Below are 26,762 nucleotides of genomic sequence, written 5' to 3'. Positions count from 1 at the left end.
TGCGGCTGTGCTGGATACTTTTGTTCCTATTTGACTCCTCTGCACTGACTCCTCGGACAAGACAACAACAACTAGGTTAATTTATTTGAATAGCAAAGCCACGAGACTGCATAAGAGAAGGGATGACTTCGTGGAGAACTTTTGGAGGAAGACTGGGTCGTATTTACGTTACACAGGAGTAAAACCACGAAAACTATGTACCATGTAGCTAGCATGTTAGGACCTGGTTTGTGTTTGCCAGGTCCAGCTACCAATATCCCAGTCCAGTAAAAAATGTGTATAGTTTAATAGGCCGTGCAAGTAAGTCATGTGGTGTTCACATCAGATATTTTACACAGTTGTTACCCCCATAGTTACGATTCAAATCGGAGAGCTGAAAATAAACTTGAAGTTCATATTCTAAAGTAACACTCTATCTTTCGTAAGTGACAAGCGTCGATCCGAGCGCGCTCAAATAGGCTATTACAGTTAAGATTAAACATCGACTTTTAAGCTATGAAACATGCTAATTAAGTTGCATAATTTTCCGGTCTGACCATATATTGCCACATTAACTAGAAGGATAGCGTAGAATTTAATTCAAATGTAACTGTTATTAAAACTTAAAAATATTGTCACATCATTAACTGCTTAGAGAAGAGAAGAGAATTTAAGAGAAGTAAATTTAAGTTTTGAGTTTTATATTCCAGGTCACACTACAGTACAAAATAACTTTACCGAGACTAACAGATGATTCATAAGCTGTATCCACTTATCAGTAATCAGGGAATTTAGTATGTAAGGCTTATTCTAAGTTTTAACACAGTTATCTTGAGTTAAAGCTACTTTCCTACCCCTCCTAATTTCAGCTTACAATTTCCTACCAGAATGTGTTTTTAGAATCGCGGTTAATGCAAATGTGTAAGAGCGGTATCTAAGTCGCAGTTCCACTGATTTCGTTAGAGAGCCAGATTCTGAGTGCGTGTTTGCCGTTTGGTTACACTCTCTCTAAGCTATTATTATGCTCGGCCGTATCTCAGGCTTTTGATAACTTAGCCAATCTACTTGATATTTAGAGGCCAACTACTTAGAATTTTGACAGCTTCGGCTACATCTTTTTAGCTAAGCATTAGTTAAGTTTTATCTCTTATTACTTTGAGTTGAAGCCCAAGTGGAGGCTTTGCTGTATGCTCTGAGAAAGGGACCATCTGTTAAATTCTTATTTTGAGAAATAAAAAATAATTAATCCTTCTTGAGTTTTACATATCTGTTTTTGAACAAAGACGAATATTCGCTTACCTGTTCACGAGGTTCCTACACACTTAGCTGTTAGAGAAAAGGTTGGAACCCGACAAATGAACCCCACTTCGAATGACAGAGTTGCTGTATAAAAAGCCTGTCATTAAGACTGATGAAGTTTATGTTTGTTCAACGAGATATAAAGAGGAAAATTAATAAGGAGTAAAAATGATACTCAATTTTAAAAAAGGAATTAAAAGAATCTTTATTTAAATATATTGTGAAAATGTAAAATATTACTATAATATCTAGATGTCACATATGTCGAAAAAAATACTTTTATTTCAAAAAGGATTTGTATTAGAGATATAATACTAGAAGTAATGTAATGTAATACACGAGTGTGCTGCAACCCCCTGGCCGACAATAATCGGCCTCATGATTAACCCAGCACACTCAACGCGCACAAACAAAACTACAATTAAAAGATTAAACGCATATTAACAAAGAACTGCAGTTAAAAGCATCGAACCAAAATTCCTAGTATTGTTTGTTCTTATAAAGTTAATCAAATCCTTTTCAAATCTGAACCCTTTATTGCGACAGTAGAATTTCTTTATGTTATCATGTTTTTCCCTAACATGTCGCAATAATTTACAATCTTCAACGGAATTTCGTGCATTGCCTTTAGCACTACAAAAACTACAAAGACTATTATTTTGCAAATTAAATCTTTTCAGGTACGCCGGGAGAGCCCTGTGCCCGGTAATTATTTGATTGTAATCAAAATCACATATCATTCTAATTTTTTCCAATCAAATGATTCCCATGTCCAGTAATTATTTGATTGCAATCAAAATCACATATCATTCTAATTTTTTTCCAATCAAATGATTCCCATGTCCAGTAATTATTTGATTGCAATCAAAATCACATATCATTCTAATTTTTTTCCAATCAAATGATTCCCATGTCCAGTAATTATTTGATTGCAATCAAAATCCTATATCATTCTAATTTTTCTTCCAATCAAATGATTCCCATGTCCAGTAATTATTTGATTGCAATCAAAATCACATATCATTCTAATTTTTTTCCAATCAAACGATTCCTATGTCCAGTAATTATTTGATTGCAATCAAAATCACATATCATTCTCATATTTTTAGAAACTTCAGAGTTCAGCAAATCATCTTTCCTTTTTCCCGAAATGTTCCTTTTCTCTTTCCAGCAATCATAATAGAAATCCTTGATTTTATCAATAACAATTAATTTTGATGCTTGAATATCGAGCTCATCCCTGCCATTACCCATAGCGGCCAGTATGTCGGCTCTCTGATTGTGAACTCTAAGATGTGTTAAGCTGATATTTATTTATGGAGTTATCTGAAAGCTTTCAATAAGAGACCCCCCAAGCTTACTGCAGCTAAAGGTCAACACTGAAGAAACTGTGATAATATACGAGCACACAGTTTGTAAGGTATTTCTCCAGCCTTCCTAGCGTGCCTTCGTGGTGTAGTGGTCAACACACTGAGCCGGTACTTCAGAGGTCCGTGGTTCGATTCCCGAAGAAAGGCGGTTGCTAATTTTTCATCTCTCTGGATTTTCGAATTAACCTAATGTCTCTACAGTGGCGCCCGAACTAACAGGGTTGTGGATAATGACTCTCCACACCCAGAATTTGGCGATTGGGTCCCCTACAAACCCCTGTCGTCTTTTAAAAGGGGGAGTATGTAAGGTATTTCTCCCGCCTTCCTAGCGTGCCTTCGTGGTGTAGTGGCCAGCACATTGAGGCGGTATTTCAGAGGTCCGTGGTTCGATTCCCGGCGAAGGCGGTTGCTAATATTTCATCTCTCTGGCTTTTCGAATTAACCTAATGTCTTTACAAGTTTGCAAAACACAGTGAGAAATAATATAATATAAGGTAAAATTTAGTTGTGTTTTTCCACTCAAATTATTCAGGTTTCTCTTTTTAACCTTTTTCTCCTTGACATATACAGGCTCATGACATATAACCTAACTCAAAAATATAGGTTGTATTTTATATCGTAGCCCATGGAGAAATTTCTTGAACTAAAAATTCTGTTTGTATCTTTAACCACAAATACTGTCCAAATAATACAAATACATTCTATCCAATCACTCCTTTTTTGTTTTGTTTATTTATTAATATTTCTTTAAGGCTTCCTTTCAACATCAACTAAAAGGAAATAGACGAGAAAAAACTGGTATCTTATTATTTAAAATAGTAACTAGTAATATACACTTTTTATGCACTTACATATCAAAACATAATTTCATGAGAAACGGATTAATATTATATTAAATCGGAGAAAGTGACTTAAGACTCTGGCACTGTGCAATCAGCAAATAATTGGTGGTATCTTAAGCCATGGCTTAGTTTTTGTAATATATCTATCATTTGATCCTTAAAAAAATTGAAACAGTTTCTTTTACAAAACAATTCCATTTCCTCCCTTGTTGATCTTATTTGATTTTAGAATCAGAGCCAAGAATCTATCGATCGGACATAAAACCTTCTTTACTCAGTGCTGAAGCTGATAGCTGGGTAAACATTTTCATCTTATTTGTTTTGCTTTGCTTATCTAACGAAACGACATATTCCAACACTAAAATTATGTTATGCTATGCTAATTTTGTTAACATTTATTTAATATTAATTTATATGATTTTTAAAACAGAAATTTAGAATTTTTGCATGCGTGATGACCTAGCTCACAAGTCACAAAAACACCATGGTATATTAATTTTATGGATCATGCTGCTTGAAGAAACTTCGATTGTACACCAAATGCACACTCATTGGAATAAAACACAAAATCATTTTCCTTGTAATTCTATAAATCCATATAAGAGACCATTTTGTAGTCCTTTGCTCTAACTAAACAGGAATATCTGCAGTGTTTGCGAATGTAATGCATTAATGCTGCGTTTGGAAGATATTCTATGTGGACTTGAAACTGATCTTTCGGATCAATTGTAGAAAGCTTTCTCATCATACAATGCTTAGCTATTTCTTACATGAACACGAAAAGAGTTATGTAACTAAATAATGAATATCTTCGAGAGGAGAGTTTTTAGGTATAATTTAAACACTGAACTTCATCATATTGATAAATTTAATGTAGAGATAAAACTTAAATATGCTTAAGATTTTATTTATTTAATAAAACACGCTTAATAATTTAATAAAACTTAAATGACGCTTTTTACGTTTATGATTTAATTATGTATCGCATACTACGCAGCTTAAAATAACTGCTTACAGTAAAATATCTCGTCATGGAATTTCTCTTAATTAAATCCTAATTAAACAAAACAGTTAAGGAAAAATATGATGTGCACACCACATGACTGCCTTGTACGGAATATTAAATTATACGCATTTTTCCTGCATTTCATTTAAACTTATTGAATTCAATTTAATCTACATCGTCGATAGCGCATAAGCCACAACAGAATAAATGAGCTTTTTAAAATTCACTACATCTATTCACCATAGCGATATCTGGAGCTAGGTTCACTTAACAGAGTTACATTTCATTCAGTTCATAAATCAGAATGAAAAAAAAAATCATCTGAAGAATTATCTGATCGTTGCCACATGTTCTATTCAAATACTATAATAAATCTGAAACGATGTGTAAAAGAAATTAAACAAAAAGAAAATTAACAGTTTTTCATACACGATTCAGCGTTGTTTACCTAATGCGCATGCTCTACTCGTAAACATTCTGCTCTGTCCGAAACAGACTAGCGACAGTATTTTCTGCTAATATGATACACTTATTTCCTCGAATTTCATTAGAGACGTATTTCTCATTCATTTAATTCAGTTCTCACTTCGCGGCAAGGCAAAAATAATAAAAACACAAAATATTTTCATAAGAAATTCGAAGATATATAAAAAAAACATAAAACAGCAAATACAGTTAAAAAAATTAAAATTAAAATTACAGTTAGTATGCAAAAACAAGCAATTCGGCCAGCGGGATAGATTTTTCTTTGCTCAAAACTGAAAGTTTACTTTTGATCTCACTTTGCAAAAGAGACTAAAGTCGTATAAACTGAATTAATTTGTTGTGGAAGCTATGCTGAGTCAATATATGGGATAATTTAATAATTTAAACGATAATTCCAGAATGTATTAAGCATAATTTAATTCTCAATAATAAAAGAAGATTTTACTTTGTTGTTGCGAAGCTTAGTGTCCTTAGATTGGCTACTGTTCCACTATTCAGCAAAGTTTCAAATGTAAAGAAATACGGCTGCTATGGTTAGAAAAAATAAGACTTAGCCGCATTTAAACAACTTTTAAATTGTTGATAATTACACAACTATAACATGCAGGTTAACTAAAGGAATAAAATCCTTAACCATAAGACACGAACAACTCAATCATTTTTAATGCAAAAAATGCACAATTTACAAATATATAAGAATAAAGAAACTTAGTTCACTGACTCGAGGAGCAGTGTGGATATATACAAAGGTGGCCAAAATTGTGGACACTTCCGGAAATTTTTACGTTTTTGAACTTTGTATGCTTATAGAAAACGTTGCGTTTCACAAACTGCAAACTTGTATATATCATTTTAAAGAGAATTCATTACTGAATTCAATACAAAACACAAAGTTCAATTATTTGCAATACAAAAAAGTTAAACGATGATAGTTATCGATATACATTAGATAGTGATGATTGCAGTGAGTTATTAGTACTTAATAGGGTACCCTTTATTTTCGATTACAGCTTCACATCGACGTTTCATTGAGCTGACAAGAGTTTTAAGCTCTTCTTTCGTTATTACATGATGCCAGGAAACAATTATAACCTCAATTAGTTCCCTTTCATTTAATGGGCGCCTCATTCGGTCAAGAGTTTTCAAACGGTGCCACAAATTTTCGATAGGATTGAGGTCAGCACTGTTTCCTGGCCATGACAAGAATTTAATGCTCTTTGTACGAAACCACACTTTCGATATTTTGGCCGTGTGGCAAGGAGCAGAATCCTGCTGAAAAATAAACGAAGCATTGTTCGGAAAGAGATCTCTGAGGGAAGGTCGAAGTTTTGGTTCTAGAATAGTGTCAATGTATTTTCTGGCATTCAGTGTCTCATCGATGACAAAGGCGACCAATACCATCTGCTGACATGCATGACCAAATCATAACACTAACTGGGTTCTTCACAGTTGCTTGAATGCAGTCAGGATGTAGCTCTTCTCCTATTCGACGTCTCACATATTTTCACCCATCACTACCGAATAACGATATCTTAGTTTCATCACTCCATATAACTTGTGACCACTGATCATCTGTCCAATTAATGTATTCCTTTGCCCACTGTAATTTGTTTTCCGTTGCTGAAAATTAAGATAAGGCTTTTTTCGTGGAATTCTACATCTCAGTCCAACATCTGTTAATCTTCTCTTGATTCTTCTTGAACTGACACAAACACCAGCATCTGATGGCCGCTGATGACATATTTCTATCTTGGAGACATATTCTTTTTATTCTTCTGTCATCAATAGATGTGGTGCACCTTTTTCGGCCTTTTCCTTCTTTGTTTTTTTATTGAATTTGTCTCCTGATATCGTAAACAAAACTTTCGGACTCCAGATGTACTCACTGAACCACCCACCTGTCTTGCAATTTCAGCATAGGAAAGACCACTTTCTCGTAACACAATAATATTACATCTCTTTCTAGGTGTCCAATCTACTCTTTTATTTGATGTCATTGCTTCTTGACTAAATATTAAAAATTTTTACAAAAATTCTTACTTGTAATTGCAGTGTATAAGAAACAGGTCCTCCTTCTACAGAACAAAGCAAAATAATGAATTGTTTCAAGTGTAAACATGATGTCAGCTTCTACTGGCAGTTACTAACATTTGATAGGTTCTCAGAACAGTGATTGGCCAGGAAAGCTAGACATTACAAACCACTTCATAACTGTGTTTTTTATTTATATTAAAGTACATATAACGTTTTTTGTATTGCAAATAATTGAATTTTATGTTTTGTATTGAATTCGGTAATAAATTCTCTTTAAAATGATATATACAAGTTTGCATTTTGCGAAACGTAACATTTTCTATAAGCATACAAAGTTCAAAAACATAAAAATTTCCAAAAGTGTCCACAATTTTGGCCACCACTGTATATAAATATACATATTTATATATTTTTGGTGCGGCCGATAGCAATTAAAAAGATAGATGTACATCTTCATGTTATAGCAGTCCCACATACACAATTTCAACGTTCTGAGACTATTCGTTTTTGAGTTATGCGAGATACATACATACGTACGTACGTACAGATGCCACGAAAAATGTTTTCTGAATCCATTTTAAATCAGTTTTATAATGCGTTTGAGGAAAAAGAGTCCTTTATTTTGTCTTTACGTACAGATGCCAGGCAAAAAAATCGTTAAATTGCATTCGATAGCAGATAAAATGTTTACTTTCTTTGAAATATGATACCCGAATTTTTAGCGATTACAATCCTTCCTTTTTACTTCGTACAAAGAAATAAAAGCTAAATCAGCAAACTCATATTCAGTGCTTTTTAAACCAAACTTTGCTTTATGTTCCCATTATTCAAACTGTAAATATACATTTTAAAATGAAACAAGTAATTGTAGTATATGTAGAAAATACTGGGCTGTTAAATCTCTGCTTTTCAAGCAATCATGTTCTTGATATCTTTTATAGACTAGAATTTAGAGTACATTTAAGTCCTTTGACAGTTTGCTGTCAGCGAACGTAAATATACTATTATTCGGCGATTCCATTCTTCAAAACTAGCACATTTGGGGAATTAAGTCGTTTGAAACTGCTTGACTCAAATGTTTTTCTCACAAAGGCGAACTCCACTGACTATGAAAAACATTATGACCATTCCCACATTTGTCAAGGAACTCGCCTGGAAGACATATAGGACATGTGATTAAATCATTCTTGCAATTATTCTTGCACTTAATTTTGTGAGTGATGGGAAAGGCTGCAGACCTACGCGAATTAAATAGCGGGCTAATTATAATCGCCGAAGACTCGGAATGAACTCCGAAACTGCATGACTGGTAGGTCTTTTATGATCTGTCGTTATTAGTATTTATGTAAAGTGGATAGATGTTTGTGAAACTAGCAGCCAAATCCAAGATGTTGGACGTTTACGCGTCATCAAAGAAAAGGACGTTGGAGATTGTACCGCTTGGTGCAGCAAAATTGGCGCCAGACAGTGGCTCAGCTGACATCCAGATGCAATGCAGGGCCATATGAAAGTGTTTTGGAATACACAGTTCAGTGGTCACGTCCTCATGGGCGGCTCTAGGGCCCTTAGTCGTTGTAGAACGGACCATGGAAGTTGTGGTTTATCTGAACATAACTGCGGATCAGTTACACCCTTGGCTCGAATTGTGTTGGAGTGGTTCGAGGAGCAAATGGAGATAAATTAGAATTAATGTCCTGGCCACCTAACTCGCCAAATCTTAACCAGAGCACATTTGCATGTCATGGAGGAGCAGCTAAGAGCTCAAACACCACCATATCGGAATATCTCGACGAGACCGCTGCTTTGACATTTGGTACAACCTGTGTCCAGTCACCTACCGAGAACTTGTGGCATTCCTGCAACGATGAGTTGCAACTGTTTTGTAGAACAAAGGCGGCTCAACGCTTTATTGAGTAGGTGGTCATAATGTTTTGTCTCTTGACTGTATAATAAGCAATCTAAAGCGAAAACGTCTGTTCCCAAGGATGCTTAGCGCTGTTTTTTATCTAGTCTACGTCGCTGATTTTCTTAAGGATAATCATCACATCATTATATCCTTGGGTGCTATACCAACGATTGCTGCAAGATCAGCTAGTGTTAATCATGCAATCAAAACGTTTGTAGAGTTCCTCACTTTGTAATTCTAAGTTATCAGGTTCAGTGTTCCTCCTTATTTGCTTTGGGAACATTAAATGACCTGACTCGGAACAGGGAGCTTACTAAAGCTATGTTCAATAAATGTGGGAAGTAGGCAATACACACAAGAAGGGTATACGAAACCCTATATTTTTCTCTCTTTACAATGATTTCCGGACTTCGGTATATAGAGACCAACCACTTGTGGTCTGAACGTAAGAATATAAAAATATTAACTTAACTCTAACTAAACTAACTTTGGATTAATAAACAAGTGCTTACTTGAAGATTGGCCGTATATTAACAGAAAGGCCGTATGTAGTACAGAGAACTGTTAACACTACGATACGTTTAAAATTATCAAGAGGATTAAACCTCTGGCCTTGAAGGCAACCAGCAACCGAGTAAAACTGCTATGGCAAGCGGCCTGCTCCTAATCACTCCTTCCTCTCTCTTGCTTGGCAAAAAGCCACAACTTAAGTACTTGGCGTTCGCAAGACAAATTTGCATAAATAAGTTAAAGCTTTTAATTCTGGCCGGAAGAAGAAAATAAGAAGTGATAGTAAAGATTTAAAATAAAATAAACGTTAGTAAAACTTAAGATCCTTACAAAGTTACTATTGGAAGTGGTGAATCTTAAGAACTGATAAGCGAATAATCGCTTGAGTTCGTGTGACAGAAAACAACAAGATAGAAGGGTAAAATAACCCTTTATTATTCCAACTAAAGTTTAACAAAACTCTGTCTTGGAGTGTACAATAAAGCCGACACTTTGGCATGATATTAAGATACTAAGAATTATCTAAACTAATCTAAACTAAAGTGGTTTAGCCGAAGCTATCAAAATTCTAATAGAGTTGGCCCCTTAACGTTAATAGACTACGAAGCTATCAAAGGCCTAAAGTACGGCCGAGCGTGATAATAGCTTACGAGAGAGTAGCCTAAAAAGGCGGACGCGTGCAGCCAGAATACCTGGTATCTCTCTCCCTAAGACTGAAGAACTTCGTGGTTAAACACCTTTCTTCCTCATTATGTATTCAGATGTGATTCTAAAACTACGTTCTGGCCGGAAGTGTAAGTTGAAGTTAAGAATGGATAGGCAAGGAACTTAAAATTTAACTGTTAATAAAATTAACATAATCTATACACGTTCAACATGGAGAACTGGTATCTTTTCTGGAAAATAGCAATTAATGCTCAAAGTTCGCATTTGCTAAATAATTGGAAGAAAAAAAGCCAGGATAAAGACTACTCGAAAACTTATAACTTTTTAATGAAATTTTACTTACGGTTAAGAAAGCTTAAGACTTAGATATTACGTGTAAAGCAAAATTAAAATGGATCTATCATATAAATAATGTTAAGAATAAGGCAGGCAAAGTTATTAATTGTTGGAAAATATTCCAGTATGATCTTCAGCAAGAAACGTCTTGCTTATACTCCAATCGTTAAAATTCTAGTTTATGCCTTGCTTGCATGAACAATTGCTACAAAAAATGATCTCCTAACACTAAAAAAGAATTCAAAATCGCTGTTATCGCATTATTACTAATGTTCATTAGTATGTCAGAAATAAAATACTACGCGAAGACATTAAACCAGATAGTACTGAATAAAATAAAGACATTTTTACGACAAAGGCACTTGGTTCTAAACACTTAAATTCATTCAATCTTTTCAACTACGAAATTCTGTAAGAAGACTAGGTCTTAGACCATTTGCTCCACATCTGAGAACTGACGAAAATGTTTCCTTAAATGTTATAATCTCATATTAATATATACACTGACTACCAATAAGTATTTGGACACCTATGCAAATGATATGCTCCTATGCAAATCCGCTGTCCTAAGGTACGTCACGGACTCCGCCGGTATATATCGTGCAGGAAACAGCATCGGCTTTAGTCACATGCAAGATGCCTCGCAGTTCGGAGCTCTCTGATTTCGAGAAAGGTATAATTATCGGGTATCACAAATGTGGCCGATCCTTAAGGGACATATCTAGCGATCTGAAGTACCCAAACTCGACAGTGCCTTATGTGATTAAGAAGTGGAAGGTGAGCGGTGATTGTCGGAATGTGTCCCGAGTTGGCAGACCAACGAAACTGGGAGATAGAGACCGACGAGTGCTGCCCAGAGAAATTCGGAAGAACCGCACCCAACCGACGGCCCTCATCCTCGAGGAGTTTCAACAGGCATCCGGGAGTATTGTTTCAATGAATACCATACGTAAGAAAGCACATCTGCTTGGTTTTCATGGTCGTGCTGCTGCCCATAAGCCTTTGATCACAAAGTCCAACCGCGCTGCTCGGTTAATGTGGTGCAAAGCACATCGAAATTGGACCGTAGATCAGTGGAAACCGGTTCTTTGGAGTGACAAATCAAGTTTCACCCTTTACCATTCGGATGGCAGGGTCTGGGTCTGGCGTCTACCTGGAGAACGTCTCCTGCCAGAATGCATTGTGCCAACAGTCAAGTTCGGCGACGGTGGAATTATGGTCTGGGGTTGTTTCTCCTGGTATGGGCTGGGACCCTTGGTCCCCATTCATGGTAAGCTCAACTCCGATGCCTACTGTACTATTTTGGATAAGAATGCGCTTCCTATGTTGTGGCAGTTTTACGGGTTGGACCCCTGTTACTTTCAGGACGACAATGCCAGTTGTCATGTTTCGACGTTAACCAAGGCTTGGTATGGTGCCAATGGAGTTCATCGAATGGACTGGCCTGCCCAGAGTCTAGACCTGAACCCTATCGAGAACCTCTGGGACGAGTTACATCGACGAATTCAGGGGTACACTACCCGTGCAAAATCGGTGAAGAAACTTCTATGTCTTCTCCAAGCCGAGTGGAAGAAAATACCACTAGCTATCATACAAAGACTTGTGGAAAGTATGCCCCGGAGGGTCCATGCTGTAATTACCTCTCGTAGAGGCTCTACCAAATATTGATTTTGAATAAAGTTAGTTTTTCTTTTCTATCACAGGTGTCCAATACTTATTGGTAGTCAGTGTATATATATATATATATATATATGAGATTATAAGATCTTATATATAGCACTTGTATATAAAATTTAAATTTAAACATTCATTTTAGTATTTCTGTTTGTTCAACTTTGATGTTTTTATTTATTTTATGCTGTCTCTGAACTGTACATTATTTTTGCAACTTACGGATTATGCACGGCTTAACTCATAACGTTATGATTTACTTTGCTTCCCACATGCTCCAGCCCTTCTTTTCTAATTGCGATGGTCTTTATCGTTCTTCTCGTGTCCCTCCTTTTTTTATCTTCCTACATTGATCTCCCTTCTCGGATCTACGGCTATGATAGTTTTATGTAATGTGCCAATATGGCCTTATTTTTCACAAAGCTAGAAACGTCGCGCATCCCGCAACATTTGTGGCATAATATGGTTCGATTCGATTCGAAATAACAGTTTGTTTCTGTGAATTAACACAAAGTAAACTATTGCTATTCTGTCAAAAATTTTACCAGCTAAACGGGTGAAAAAAAATCGTTGAATGCCATTTATCTGAGTATTGCCTTAAAAGTTTATTATTAATGCTCTGCCTTCATATAACGATGCTTGAAATCTTCCCAGGGAATGACAGTTTATGTTAGGGAATGGTTTTTTTCTGTCACTCAGCACGGCTCTATCCCACAACAATGACTATTTCTACCCATGAATTTTGTTACAAAAATATGATAATTTTGGTTCCCTCTACCTGCATTTATATTTTTGGTACATTTCCGTTATGCCACGCATTTTGGTCCCTGAAAAATAGAAGACAAACACATGACGAGAGCCAACGATAGCACTATTTGGGGACTATGTGTATAACCAAGAATAATTAAACGCATTCACACACACATATTGTTACAATAGTACTATGAAAATGTGTGATAGGTGCATAACGGTAAATGAACCCCATTTTTTATCGCATATTTTTCAACCACCATGGATAATCTCAATTTTGGCAGAAGAAACTTCAATATTTTTTGTTAATATTGCTGATGAAATTTGCAATTTTCTTTTCGGATACTAGGTATCAAAAACAGAGCATTCTTTCCTTTTCTCCATTAGGTAATAGCAAGATGTTGCAGAACGAGAAAATCGCTGAAGTTTTCCTCTCAGCCTTGAACCTTAAAGGAGTATTTTTGAACACACATCTTCATTAAAGAGATGAAATCATCCGCAATCGATGTATTGCTTATGATTTCCTTGGCAAATCCAGTACGCGTAATATACTTGCAATTTTACTCACACAATTTCCATATTGTCACCAACTATTGTAATATATGATGTTTACTAAATATGGTCTGCTGTTTTAGAATAGCACTTCAGGGTCATTATTGTACACAACTAACAGCCAATAAAGATTCATATTACTATGGTTTGCTTGTTCTCATTTAATAAAATTTAATAATATTTTAATTATTTTCAAATTTTGAGTTGAAATGCTTTAATACAGTTTTTAAAGACAAAGTATATATTGTTATGAAATACCCAGCTTCCTCGCAAGATAGCTTCCTCGCAAAGCAGGTTTAAGGTTGCCAAATAATGGCAAGGAAAAGAAGAGTTGCCAGATTTGGCGCGAAATCGTCTATTTAGCGATTAAATTGGCGATATACCATAAACGGGGAGAGAACATTCTAGAGCGAATTCATACCGGTTGTCACCAGAATGTCCTCGATAGCAGGTCAAAAGCTATATTAACCCTGCCTGTATGTGGATCAGCAGTCTATCTAGAATGCATCCTGAGCGTATCGTGAGAATATCGAAAGCATGTTGAGTTCAATAGTAGTGTCTTGAGCTCTGATAGCTACTAAACCGAGTCGGGAGCCGTGCTTTTGTGCTTTGCCTTGAAGCTATTTTCACCACTGTAGCCTGCAGGCCGTGTTGCTGATTGTTTTATCATGTTTGTCGTAGTTTTTCAAGGACTGTAAACGTGTCTTTGGAACTTTCCTATGTAATACTGACGAATAAACTGTGTTTTGATTCTTCACCAAGTGTTGTCATCAATCACTCCGAATCCAAGAACCCGTAGAATGCAACAACATGCATCTCTTGCAGAAGGTTGCTCGAATGTAGTTGGATGCGTTAGAGCGTTATTTCGTTTTGCATAACTTCCTTGCACTAACTATTTAGTCTTAAATAAAACCTAAACGAATATACTTAGATGACTACTTTCGTTATGAGTATTGTTAGTCGTGACTCATTGTCTGATTATTCGATAATAAAGCACTGTTGCAAAATTCCTTACTTAAAACAGAACCTTATATTTCGTGATAAAATTACTAAATATTCTGCTAGCCATTAAGGCTAACCTACACATCTTGAAATTACTATTTGTTACGTATTTATGTTAGCCAGAAGTGTTGGCTTGTTGTAACACAAGTTGAGTCATTTATTAATTTTATGATTGAATAAAGGGTTTCATACACACCTTCTTCTGATCTCTGATTAGTTTCACAAGGTTAGCAGATAATTCTTCAAAATACCTTTTTAAAAGTTTAAATTCCCTAAGCGTCATAGACTCTATAAAGTGTGAATTATAGCTTGTTGTTGAACATTGAAAATTCCGTGGTTCGAAAAACAAATATTTATTACAGAGCAATACGCAGAAATACACGCAGAGAAATACACGCAGAGATACAAGCAGAGTTACATGCAGAGATTCAAGCAGAGAGTGACTTGACTTCTGTCGAAGGGAAAGAGAGTGGCAGCGCGCTTTTACTCTGCATCAGATAAAAGAACGTCTGGAACAACAAAAGGATGATAAGAAGAATCGAGATGGTAGAATGGGATATTTCACTTAGCCGCCATCAGTCGGCGAAGAAAGATGTAATGAATGAAAATATACAAGCAATGTGAAAAAAAGTTGGATCAATAAGGTAGTAAGTACTTCAACTAATTAACAAAATGTTAGGTAAGAATATCCGAAGGATATTTGTGTTTTTCTCTAGGAAAAGGTGAGCATCTTAAAGAACTGATACAGCTGTTTGGATGTAATAGTACAGAAAGGAAAAAAAAAATGTTGCAAGTTTTTTCATATAATTTTGTATAGTATCAATTTAAAGATCTCTGTGAATATATGAATTTGGAATGAACCAGGGTGCATTAATAATTTCACGAAGGGTTGTATTTTGAATAACTTGGATCTTTTTTATGTGGGTTTTAGCGGCGTGTCCTCATATCGGACTGGCGTAAAGTAAAGTAGGTCTAAGGATGGACTTGCATAAAACAAGTTTATTGTTGATAGTTAGATTGCTATGTCTGCCGAGGGAAAGAAGTATAGTAGCTATTGAAATATTGAATTTCCTGACAGTTTCATGTAAATGTTGCCGAAAAGTGAGTTTTTTGTCAAATGTGACTCCGAAATACTTCACTTGATCCGTCCACTGAATATCATCATCAAAGAAGATGGGATTAGGCGGAATGAAGTTTGTTTTTCCTTTTCTGAAAATAATGGCTTTGGTTTTGTCAGTGTTAACGGCAATTCCCCACAGCGTCATCCAGTTTTCAAGAAGCTCCAAATAGTTTTGTAGAAAACTTTGTAAAAAGCACTGCTGAGTCTTGAGTTTTCTGAGAGTAGAAAATAAAGTTTCCGCATGATAGCGTAGATTTTTTCCCTATTAGTATTGATGTGCGTTGACCAAGTGAAGGATCTATTAAAGGCGACTCCCATATATTTGGCAGTGTTTACGAAAGGAACTTGTTTTCCGAAGAGATAAACAGAGTTATTAATAGTGTCCCTGAGCTTGTATCTTCTGAAAAAGAAGGATCTGGGACTTATCAGGATTTATGCGGGTTCTCCACCAATCCGACACCAATTTTCTACTTCTGTCATTTTTCGTTGTAACTGAAGAATTGCGTTGTCCGGTTTTCTTGATTTTTGAATGAGCTCAGTGTCATCTGCGTAGCATGCGAGCAGGAAATTGTGGTCACTGGAGAACTTACGAAAGTCGTGCACATTAAGTAGTTTATCGGACTTAAAATGCTTCGTTGAGGAATTCCAGCAAGTATGAGATGAGGACCTAAAATGCTTCGTTTATCGGACCTAAAATGCTTCGTTGAGGAATTCCAGCAAGTATGAGATGAGGACCTAAAATGCTTCGTTTATCGGACCTAAAATGCTTCGTTGAGGAATTCCAGCAAGTATGAGATGAGGACCTAAAATGCTTCGTTTATCGGACCTAAAATGCTTCGTTGAGGAATTCCAGCAAGTATGAGATGAGGACCTAAAATGCTTCGTTTATCGGACCTAAAATGCTTCGTTGAGGAATTCCAGCAAGTATGAGATGAGGATCAGAGCTGATATCATCTTGCCTCACTGAAAATGTTCGATGTTCCAGTGAACAGTAATGATTATCAGTTCACGAAGAATTCGAAGTTTCAGCCCTCATGTCAGACGCGGTCAAAATCTTTTACCACGTCCAACATGAGAAGTGCAACACTGAGTTTGTTTCGCAAGGCAGAGTCAATAAACTCAGAAATCCCGATTAACTGATCAATGTTTCAACGAGTTCTGCGGGGCTTTCCTTGATCGGATAACAGTAATCATCAGTCCAAACCCGAAACGGATTAACCATGAAGTGAATTATCGCTATATCCGAAAGTAACTACACAGTCAGAAAAAGGTTTAAAAAACTTTTTATTTAAACAAAGCTTGGAACATAAATGCATTTTAGTGTGCTAAAACGTCAGTCGCAGCTCGTGGTGATACAATTAAATAGAAATAGTCAGTTTCATTTTAAAAAGTAGACTAGTAGTCACAGACCACATAATTAAATTTTAATCTAAACAGGATAGGTAATTCTAACCGGGGTATCAAATTCAGCGATAACGCAAAGCCAAATCATTACAACTTATCATAGCTTGCAGAAACTAAACGTAGTGTACACGAGCAGCAGGCCAGAAATACGCTCTCTCTTACAATCCGCCAATCTCAGTTTAAGCACGAGCTAACCTCATTTACATTTAGATGAGGCAACGGAAAGGAGAGTGAGTGAGGGAGTGCACCGCTATGATGGCTTCACGAACCAAATGGAATTATATACCATCACGGCAGGGAAAGCAGCAAAGTAACAAAGCTGAATATACTAATAACAGCTTCTATAGCTTGATAACGGAAGGCAACAAGCGTTATTCTGATTATCTGCTTTAAATTCTGAACATTTGAATTATAATATTATTCACGGTTGTTTCTGTTTACGCAGTGTCTTGAGATTTTCTATCACCAAGGGCTACTTTATTTTTGAGCGTGTTAGACGTCCACATTGCCCAGGCACAGTCCGCTGGTTTCTTTAAATGCCAGGTTCTTGTAATAATGGTCCGTATCGCCTTTCTGTCCGCATTCGCAGAAAGGAGTATCCCTAAGTCTGAATTTGTTGAGGTATACTGGGAATGGTCCATAACCTGTCGAGAATTGTGTTGGGCTAACGCGATGGGTCTTTATTTCTGTGTTAACATGTGGCAGTAAGCGATATGTCCTTCGTCCTGCCTCTGCCTCTGTCCATCTACTTTGTCAATTTGTAGCAAACTTGTCAAAGTTGTCCGTTTAATGTGAGACCAAGGAAGTTTAGTTGATCGTTCTAATAAATTTGTGCAGTTGGCTCCCTGCTGTTCAGGAGCTGTGCAGTTGGCTGCCTGCTGTTCAGGAGCTATGCAGTTGGCTGCCTGCTGTTCAGGAGCTGTGCAGTTGGCTGCCTGCTGTTCAGGAGCTGTGCAGTTGGCTGCCTGCTGTTCAGGAGCTGTGCAGTTGGCTGCTGCTGTTCAGGAGCTCAGCGGCTTCGTTGCCTTGAATTCCTGTACGAGCAGGAACTTATTTTAAAGTGGGTATTTGTGTGGTAGACACTCCCAGAAGCTCTTTTTGAATTCCGTATACTAAGGGGCTCCGGCTGTTTTAACCCGCGATAGCCGCCAGACTTGATGCCGAATCGCTGAGTACGGAAAGTGCGTTCGCTTGGTATACCGAGTTGTTCAAGCCTAGTTTCCTCTTCCACTCGAAAGTTACAACACCATTTTCCAGTCAACAGAAAGCGCTGCCCGTGCCGTTCTCCGTTTTGAAGTCGTCTATAAATAGGTTATTACTGGCGCTTTGAATTGGTTGGTCTTTTACGCTGATACCATCGGAAAGATTAAAAGCAGCTGGATGAAAGTAATTACAGATGTTTTGCTCCTCGTAATCCAAGTGGTGACAACTATGACCCCAGAGTGTTGAAGATTGACCCAGCATGGTAACCTTTAAGATAGCTGCCTACCTTTCAACTATCAAATCTAGGGAAGGAATTCCTGCCAGTTGTTGTAAGGCTAGTGTTGACGTGATACGGTAGAGCCTGCATACTTGAAGTAGCTTCTGTCTCTGAATAGAGGGCAGGGATCTTCTCATGTGAAAGGTAAGTTCACCATCCCAGATTGTCGCTCCGTAATCTTTTTGTAATGGTTTTTTAGTAGCTTAGATGAGATACCCCATTATGTGAAGTTAAGCGTCTCATGTTGTTACAGTAAGTGGAAGGAGTATCTAGTCAACGGAAGTATGGAAGTACGTAGTCAACGGAAAGGAGAAAGTACAGTAAAAGTAAAAATATAAATAACTGGTAGTTTCAAATAATAACCTTAGAGTTTCGACCACCAGAAATTAAACAATCGTAATGAAGGTCTTTAACGACCTTGCTAAGATTTTAAATTCTAAACCTACGATACGAGTCAATTTTTACAAAATCATACGTTTAAAAGTCTAATACTAAGTTTAAATTTTTTATTGAAGTTTCAGACTACAAGTACAGCGCAAACATATTTTAGTAAACATATCTTTAAATAACCATACATTTCAATTATTCCTTCACAAAACACCTTTTTAACACTTTGCATTTTCTCATACAATCAAATTCTCACCCGTGCACACATTTTAAGATTCATTGTAATGCATACAAGTGCGTGTGAAAATGCACACAGTTTTCCACAACTACCTCCTAACCGAAATCATACCTGTTAATAACATAAATACATCAAACCTCGACGAACACCTTATTTTAAAAATAAAATTTATTAACACTTTCATGTTGGCTGGAGAGCTTAACTATTACTTTGATCTAACTTACTATCATTTGATAGCTTGTATTTAAATTTATCATACTCCCATCAGAACAGTTAACTTTCATAAAACGGTTAATAGAACACTTTTATGTTTAAAAAACAGTTAACAAACATACTTCTTGAAATATTTAAAATTCAATTACATGCAAAAGATTACTTAATTTACACTTTACATCACAAGATACAAAAGTTGCTTAACTCTATTTTACGAAATCGAGAGCTGCCAAATTTTTTTAAAAATAGTCTTATGGACTAAAATCATAGTATCACGTTTATACTAGAACAAAAAATCTTTCAGATAAAGGCATAATTAAATTAAAAAGCTTCTTGTTGCGTAAAAACTGAAATGTCCTTGCTTTAGGCAACACTCAATACAAAGAATAACTATTGTACTTAGTTATCAACTAAAACAGAAAGCTTTAAGAAATTTACTTAGCTTTTGTTTCGACAACACTCCTGCAGCCTTTTGTCGATAAACTGGTTTCAGGAAGAATAGGCCATTGTGTGCTGAACGCCTAACGTTTGAGAACATTATTAGATTCCTGCTTCATGAACTAGAAATTTGGGCTTTTTGGCCCTGTCGTATTTCCTTCTGGAATTCCTCTGAGATTGCAGGGATTCTGGAATTTCCTGCTGTTTGACTTGCCATCAGAAACCTCCTTTGTACAGCCTGGAACTTCATAGGCTGGGATGGCTCGTTCCAGTATTCTTTTCTTTCGTCTTGGACACTCATTATTCGTAATTTACTTATTTTTTGACTTGTCGAACTTTGTTCTTTTTCTCATCTTTTCCATCACTTCCCGGCCTCCTTTCTCTTTCAAGTCCAAGGCTCTCGGCTGTACTTCTTTTTCCACCATATAATTTATTTCCAGCTGTACAGTAGCTTCCTGAATGTTAATTTTTGCCCCCATCGCCTTTAAAAAATCCATCTCCGATATTACCTTCGATTGTAGATTTTTCATTTTAAAGAAACTGCTTTTTGGTGTTCATTCTTCAGTTGCACCTGTAAGGTTATTTCCCCTACTCATTCACAGTGTTTGCCTTGGATTGCAATAACTCCTGTGAGGAACATTCTGTATGTACCATTTAATTAAAAAAAAATTTTCTGCCACGAAACTTCTTGGCGCTCCTGAATCCAATAATGCAATATCTGGTACATTATTTGACATAATATGGATTATTGGCAGAGATACATTTTTTTAACAACATTGTATTTAATTGAATCTGAGCGGGGTTTTCCTTCCTGGGGTGAATGTACTCTCTTTAGCTATTTATTTTGACGATCACCATTAGCGTTCGAAATTTGTTTCCTACTATCAAAACGACTACTGCCATCAATCCGTTCAAATACATTCCATTATAAATTTATAGTCCATTTTGTGACTGAAAATTAAAAAAAAAAAAAAAAAAACAAATAATTCAACTTAAACTAAATTTTGAAAATAAGGTGAATAAGTTGAAACTATAGCTTAGGGCACTTTTTGAACAAGTGCTGACTCAAATAGAAAGCAGATACTGGTGGAAAGAGTCTTCAATAAAGCCTGGATCAAAAGACAAAGAGGTATAAGGCTGAAGGAATGTGCTGGAGATGGAAAAATGGAAGGTATATGAAAAACAGTGCCCTATAATAGTAGCAAAGACACGTTAGCAAAGTCTTCTTGCCAACAAAGCAAAGAAGATATGGAGATAGTGAGTAGTAATCATGGATCAGGCAACATGTGTCCAAACGGTACTTTCGTTAACTCACTGAAGGGCAGTGGCTATCTACAGTAACCACCTTTTCTGTTGAGCATCTTACTCACACGCATGAGTGGTTTTCAAGACTGACCGTTTCTGAAGTTCCCTTGTAACTCACTATATGGCAATCAAGAAATATAAGCCAGTAGTTGATGCAGCAATCTGTCTTCAAGAGCATCAGCTACCTAAGACAACATTCCGACGATGTGAACTCTGCAGCACTAAGAAAAAGACTGTAAGAACAGTCTGGGAATGCAGCACATGCAAAGTTGCACTCTGCTTGAAAAAGGAAAACTATTTCCATAAGTACTGTAGAGATTGATTTGTAGGGATGTGTTCTGTGGGCGGTGGTCACTCACACTAACCAACAGATGTGGTAATTTTTTTTTCATGTGTCGTGGACAAAATATGTGTAATTGTCGCCAATAATTTCATTGTAACACATGATATAGTAAATAAAACAAGAGTTTTACTGAAAACGTTAATTACCTCTTCCTACCCCTCAAAGAGTTAGGCACCTAAGAAATTTCTTTCCCGATGGATTCAAATCATCACATCCAGAGAGAATATAAAGGGAATTTACCCAAGTAACATTATCATCGAAAGGAATATAGGATGTCAAGGTTAATCAAGTAAGAGATGGCAAAAAGAAGAGAGAGGGAAAATGTTAGCTATGCAATTAAGTAATAGTGAAAGAGCTTAGTACAGGAGGACAACAGACGGAGGTCACCACCGGAGCGCTTTCATTAGAAAGTGTATGTGAATTACTGAATTTCGCCAAAGAAGAAAGGAACCAAAATATTGACGGAAACCTGCTTGCAGGGAAAAAATAATATGGTAGTTTTTTAATATTTATATCGCTTTTGAAAAGAAGCCAGGAAAGTTTGGTCGGAAATAACGAAAATCGTTTACGTAGCATATACACAATTTGAAAACTGAATATCGTATGGCAGTATCACAGAAATGATTGTAGATACGGGAAAAAGCATAATTACAGCCGTTCTTTGAAACAGACGAAGGTTAGGAGTTCACGTATTCCACGAAGTTCTGAATCCACATGTAAAACCTATCTTCCCTCAAAATTTAACTAATAAGAAACTTTAATTCACAGAAGTATAATCATTGATATAAACAATAGACTAATATATATATTATATATATATATGCATTTTGTACTTCAATAAAGTTGTAGAGACATTAGTTTTTTGAAACAGGAGACATTAAAAATGCTCAGTACCTTCTCCGAAATCCGGAAACTATATTTCCCCATTACCAGCCGGACATGCTTTGGATTACACAACGAAACTACACAATAAGGAGAGAGAAAATACCTTGCATTTTTCCCTTCTTATAAGGTGACTGGGAAGGAAGGGCCAAATCTTGGAATCGCCAAATCTTGGAAGTGACGAATTAGTTTCCACCACCTTTTAGTTCGGGTGCCACTTGTACAGTAACTGAGTTTCGTTTTTTTTCCCTTGAAGCAGAAGACATAGAAAATTACGCCAGAATTGTAACGGCCGTTGTCCTCGCCGGGATTCCTACACCGGATTTCCCAACTGACCAGCCTAATGTGCTTCCAATTACGCCACGAAGACAAGCAATAAGAAGGAGGGATATTTTACAAAGTAAGCTAGAGGAAAAAATTGCTCTTGAGAATGAGATTCATTAAGAAGAGAAAGTAGATTTGTAAATTTTGTATTTATCGGTATCATAAGATTAAACCAGTTATTTCTAATAATAGCTAATCCAGCTATCATTGCCTTTATTAACGTTGCTTTACGGGATACTGTTTATATAAAAATTTTAAAGTTTAGAAGTATTTCTCCCGCCTTCTTAGCATGCCTTTGGTGTAATGGTCAGCACGCTCGGCGCGCATTCAAGAGGTTCGAGTCCCAGCGAGGGCATTGCTCATTTTTCGTTTCTCCTGGTTAGAAATAATATAATGTCTCTACAAGTTTCATAAAAAGGGAAATGTTCAAAAATTCTGCAGCATATGTAAAACTATACATCTTTTTCTTCATACTGCATGATTTTTTTATCTCCATTTTGGGACAAGTGCCTGCATAACTAAATGCAATTTGCCTATGCATTTTATGGTTTGTATAGTTATTTAAGGTTTGCAATAAAGCATAACACATTGTTAAAAATAGCCGAGTACTTCTGAAGATCCTATTCACGTGAAGACGATTTCATCAGAACTTTTTAAACCGATACCAACAAAACCTAAGTTCGTTCTACCAGCAGCAGAAAATATCTGAAGCTAAATTTATCCAGCAAATTAGAATTGTTTGCTTAGTTGATTTTTTTTAACATTTTCACAAATTCTGTTCAATTTGCATAACTGAAGTTAAGAATTTTGCTTGCTATGATATTGGCTAATTTTAACATTTCATGGCAAATTTGAGTTTATTTTTAACGTAATAAGTGAAAAATAAATTAGCACCTTAAACATTTTATGCCCTCATGGACAATGTAACGTTTTGAGGATTTTCTTGTTAATTTTATGATCTTTCTAGTACCGTATATTTTTGTGTAGTGTTTGAAGTTTTTCTTGTTCATTGTATGTCGGCTATATTTTTCAAACCTCTTTTAATCTCCAATACATTTCCTAATGTAGGTTTTGGAAGAAATATGCAAAACTCTGCAATTCAAGATACAAATGTACGTCAAGAGACAAATGTACTATAGTTTTGTGAAGTTTTCTGCCAAAGGGAGTGGAATGAGAAAAAGGTACCATTGGTGAATGCAAAGATGTATCTAAAATTAGCATAAAACGCTATTCCGCAGTCACTGCTGCTGCAGGATGGCCCATATCCTGCGAAACTGTGTCGCGTCGACTGCAAGAAGGTGGACTGGACGCCGACGACCTGTGGTTTGTGTTCCTTTTACAAAGGATGAGGCTTATTTGCATGGCCTAGGATACGGTTGCACTAACATCTACCTGTTTCCTGGTCGTTCTTCAAGGTTCTTCCTGGTCGTTGAATTTCAATCGCGATATCAAGCCGCCCAATATCGCGATTGAAATTCTACACCCTCTTGTCTGTCTTTTTTATCGCTGCAATGGATACCGACGTGATCTGGAGAGTGAAATCATTCCATATATACTGTGGCTTGCTATATCACTGGATCTAAATCTCATATAGCATGTGTGAGACATGCTGAAACGGCGGATAGCAGGTCGTCTTGTGCCGCCAGGCACCCTCACGAGCTCCGATACGCATTTCTACAGGAATAGCCACAACAAGCGATCAACTCTCACAAGAAGCTATCAACGACATTATTACTAGATTACGTCACCGTTATCAAACATGAATTTCATCTAGCGGGATCATACCCATTTTTAGCGTGATGTTTTGATTGCATATTTTTCCGACTCATTTGGTCTTTCGCGATGAGATGGTCGTAATACATGTGTTTTTGTATGCCTTTACATTATTGTTTGCTGTGTGGTCTAGTAATATCACACTAACCTCTCGAATGTATTTCACCGCACGTACGTTAAATAGTTTTAGTTTTATTCCGTGTTTTGCCTTTGTTGCTTCTTTACTGAGTACGAATGTAAATTTTAATTCTTTCCAATTTTACGAAGTAAAAACAGGAGTGGTCCTTAAAGGAGCCATTTCTATGAGTTGTTCAACAGCATACATTTTATGACTATCTTGTAGTGTAGCAAAAAAGTAATCTGCACTTTTATTAAAGGATCTCCATCACGCATTTGTGAGATAATGCGGACGCATCGGCACTACGCTTGTTGTGTAGAATCTTTGGTTTCAAAATCAGATATCAGGATTCAAGTGCTTTATGCGATAAAATGGCGAAAAAAGAAATGATTGAAAGGACACCGATATTAATGCCACCATCTAAAAAATAAATAACTAAAACCTGTAGATTGCATACTAGATTGAAATCCATATGTGTATCCGAATAATGAAGATTAAAATAAAATATTAAAAAGGGCGCCGTTTTGCATATATTTTGAAAATTTATTTAAATGTATATGTGAAAAATTTGCACGATTAGAAACAATGCAACGTACCATTAATGGTACATGTACCATAGTCTCAGAAACTATGTACTAGCTTTTTCATTTAAAATACACGGTTAAAAACACTTCTTTTTTCATTGAATTGCTATAGCACTGGTTCCTCTTTCGCGCTGGTCTTCATGTAATGCTAAAGCCATTTTATAAATATTCTATTATTTAGGTATTTTTTCTAGATCTTTGCTTGCTCTTCTTGTTTCATTTACAGGAAAAAGAATCAAATTATCCTACATATTTGCGTCATGAATTTCCTTTAAGACTATTGCCTGGAAAAATAAAATGCTGTTATATCCAGTATACATGTCAATGCAAACTGGAACAAACACAGCAAATAAAACTTTTTGAAATCCTTCCTCAGAAGATTCATAAAACTCTCATTAGTTTTACCCCGGTATGACTTATTTCTTTAAAATAGAACTGAAAGAGATTATCTGCAACGATCTTTAAATATTACTATTATAAGCAAGCAGCATATATGCTACCGCTTAAGTGCGGAAATCAGTTATTCTGCAGATTATCTAGCTAACCTGCAAATTACCTAAGACAATCTACACATTACCCACTAGACATTCGTTAAAGGGATAATAAGTTCTCTGCTGGAACAACATCAACTTTTTGTACGCTTAAATTAACGTAATGTTATTTATTTATAACGTAATGTTATTTACTTATTATAAAAATCAAGTTAATACAATCAAAGAATGATTAAATTAGTTGATAGAATCAATCATCAATCAATAAGAAAACTTTAATACAAAGGATCAAACGGTTTATACAATTAGGAAATGAATTTGCAAAATTATGATTGTTTATTAGCGTAGTCTAAAGACTAGTGGCACTTTGAATTACATAGCAATTGGTTTTTGCGACAAGCGGACTTATTTATGGTACGTAATTAATTGATGATTGATTCTGTCAGCTAATTTGTTAATTGTTCGATTGTATTAGCTTGATTCTTTAGATATAAAAAAAATAAATAACATTATGTTAATTTCCTTAATTGTAATAATATTTTAAACTGTATTATTCTTTGTACTATAGCTTTTAATTCACTGATGATTGATTCTATCATCTAAAGCTTTTGATTGTTTGGCTGTACTAACCTGATTTTTTAGATATAAAAAAATAATAAACAACGTTATATTTGTAGGGTTTATATTTATTTTAACTAACATTTATTTTAAGTTTAAACTATCTTTCCTGTCAAGCCTTACTTTTCCCTGGAACTGCCAATTCCAGAGTATGTAAATTTTAGTAGAACGCGCAAGGATTCAAATTATCAGCGGAAGTATTCTGATTTAAATAGAAAGGAAACGAGTTCGAGGAGTGATATTCTTACTTCACGAGCGCGGAGGTAGTTGGCCAGAAATTGAAGAACCCCGCGTTTCGGCCTGTATGCTTACCTGGAAGTAGTGTTAATCGTTCAAGTGATCTTCAAGTTTGCTGAATTAGCAGCGGTATTGTAAAACGCGGTGAGTTAGTTACTTTTAGAGAGCCTCGTTGTTAGCGTCTTGTCTTTAGTTTCTTTTCAGGTTATTATTTTTATTTGACCGCCGAGTTGGCGCAGTTTGTGAGCGTCAAGAGCACGCACTTGTAATTTATTACGTTGAATAAAAAGGGACTTAAACCCTTAACAAGACTCTGTCTTTTATCCAGTTTTCACAGTCACCTCTTGGTTGCGTGCAAGTTGGAGGCGCGCAACGCTACATATTAATTAAAGGGAATA

The sequence above is a fragment of the Stegodyphus dumicola genome, chromosome 12 (genome assembly GCF_044657685.1).
Source record: "Stegodyphus dumicola isolate Sdum_Otavi_A_Nest chromosome 12, ASM4465768v1".
Taxonomy (NCBI): Eukaryota; Metazoa; Arthropoda; class Arachnida; order Araneae; family Eresidae; genus Stegodyphus; species Stegodyphus dumicola.
Note: the sequence above shows the minus strand (reverse complement) of the source record.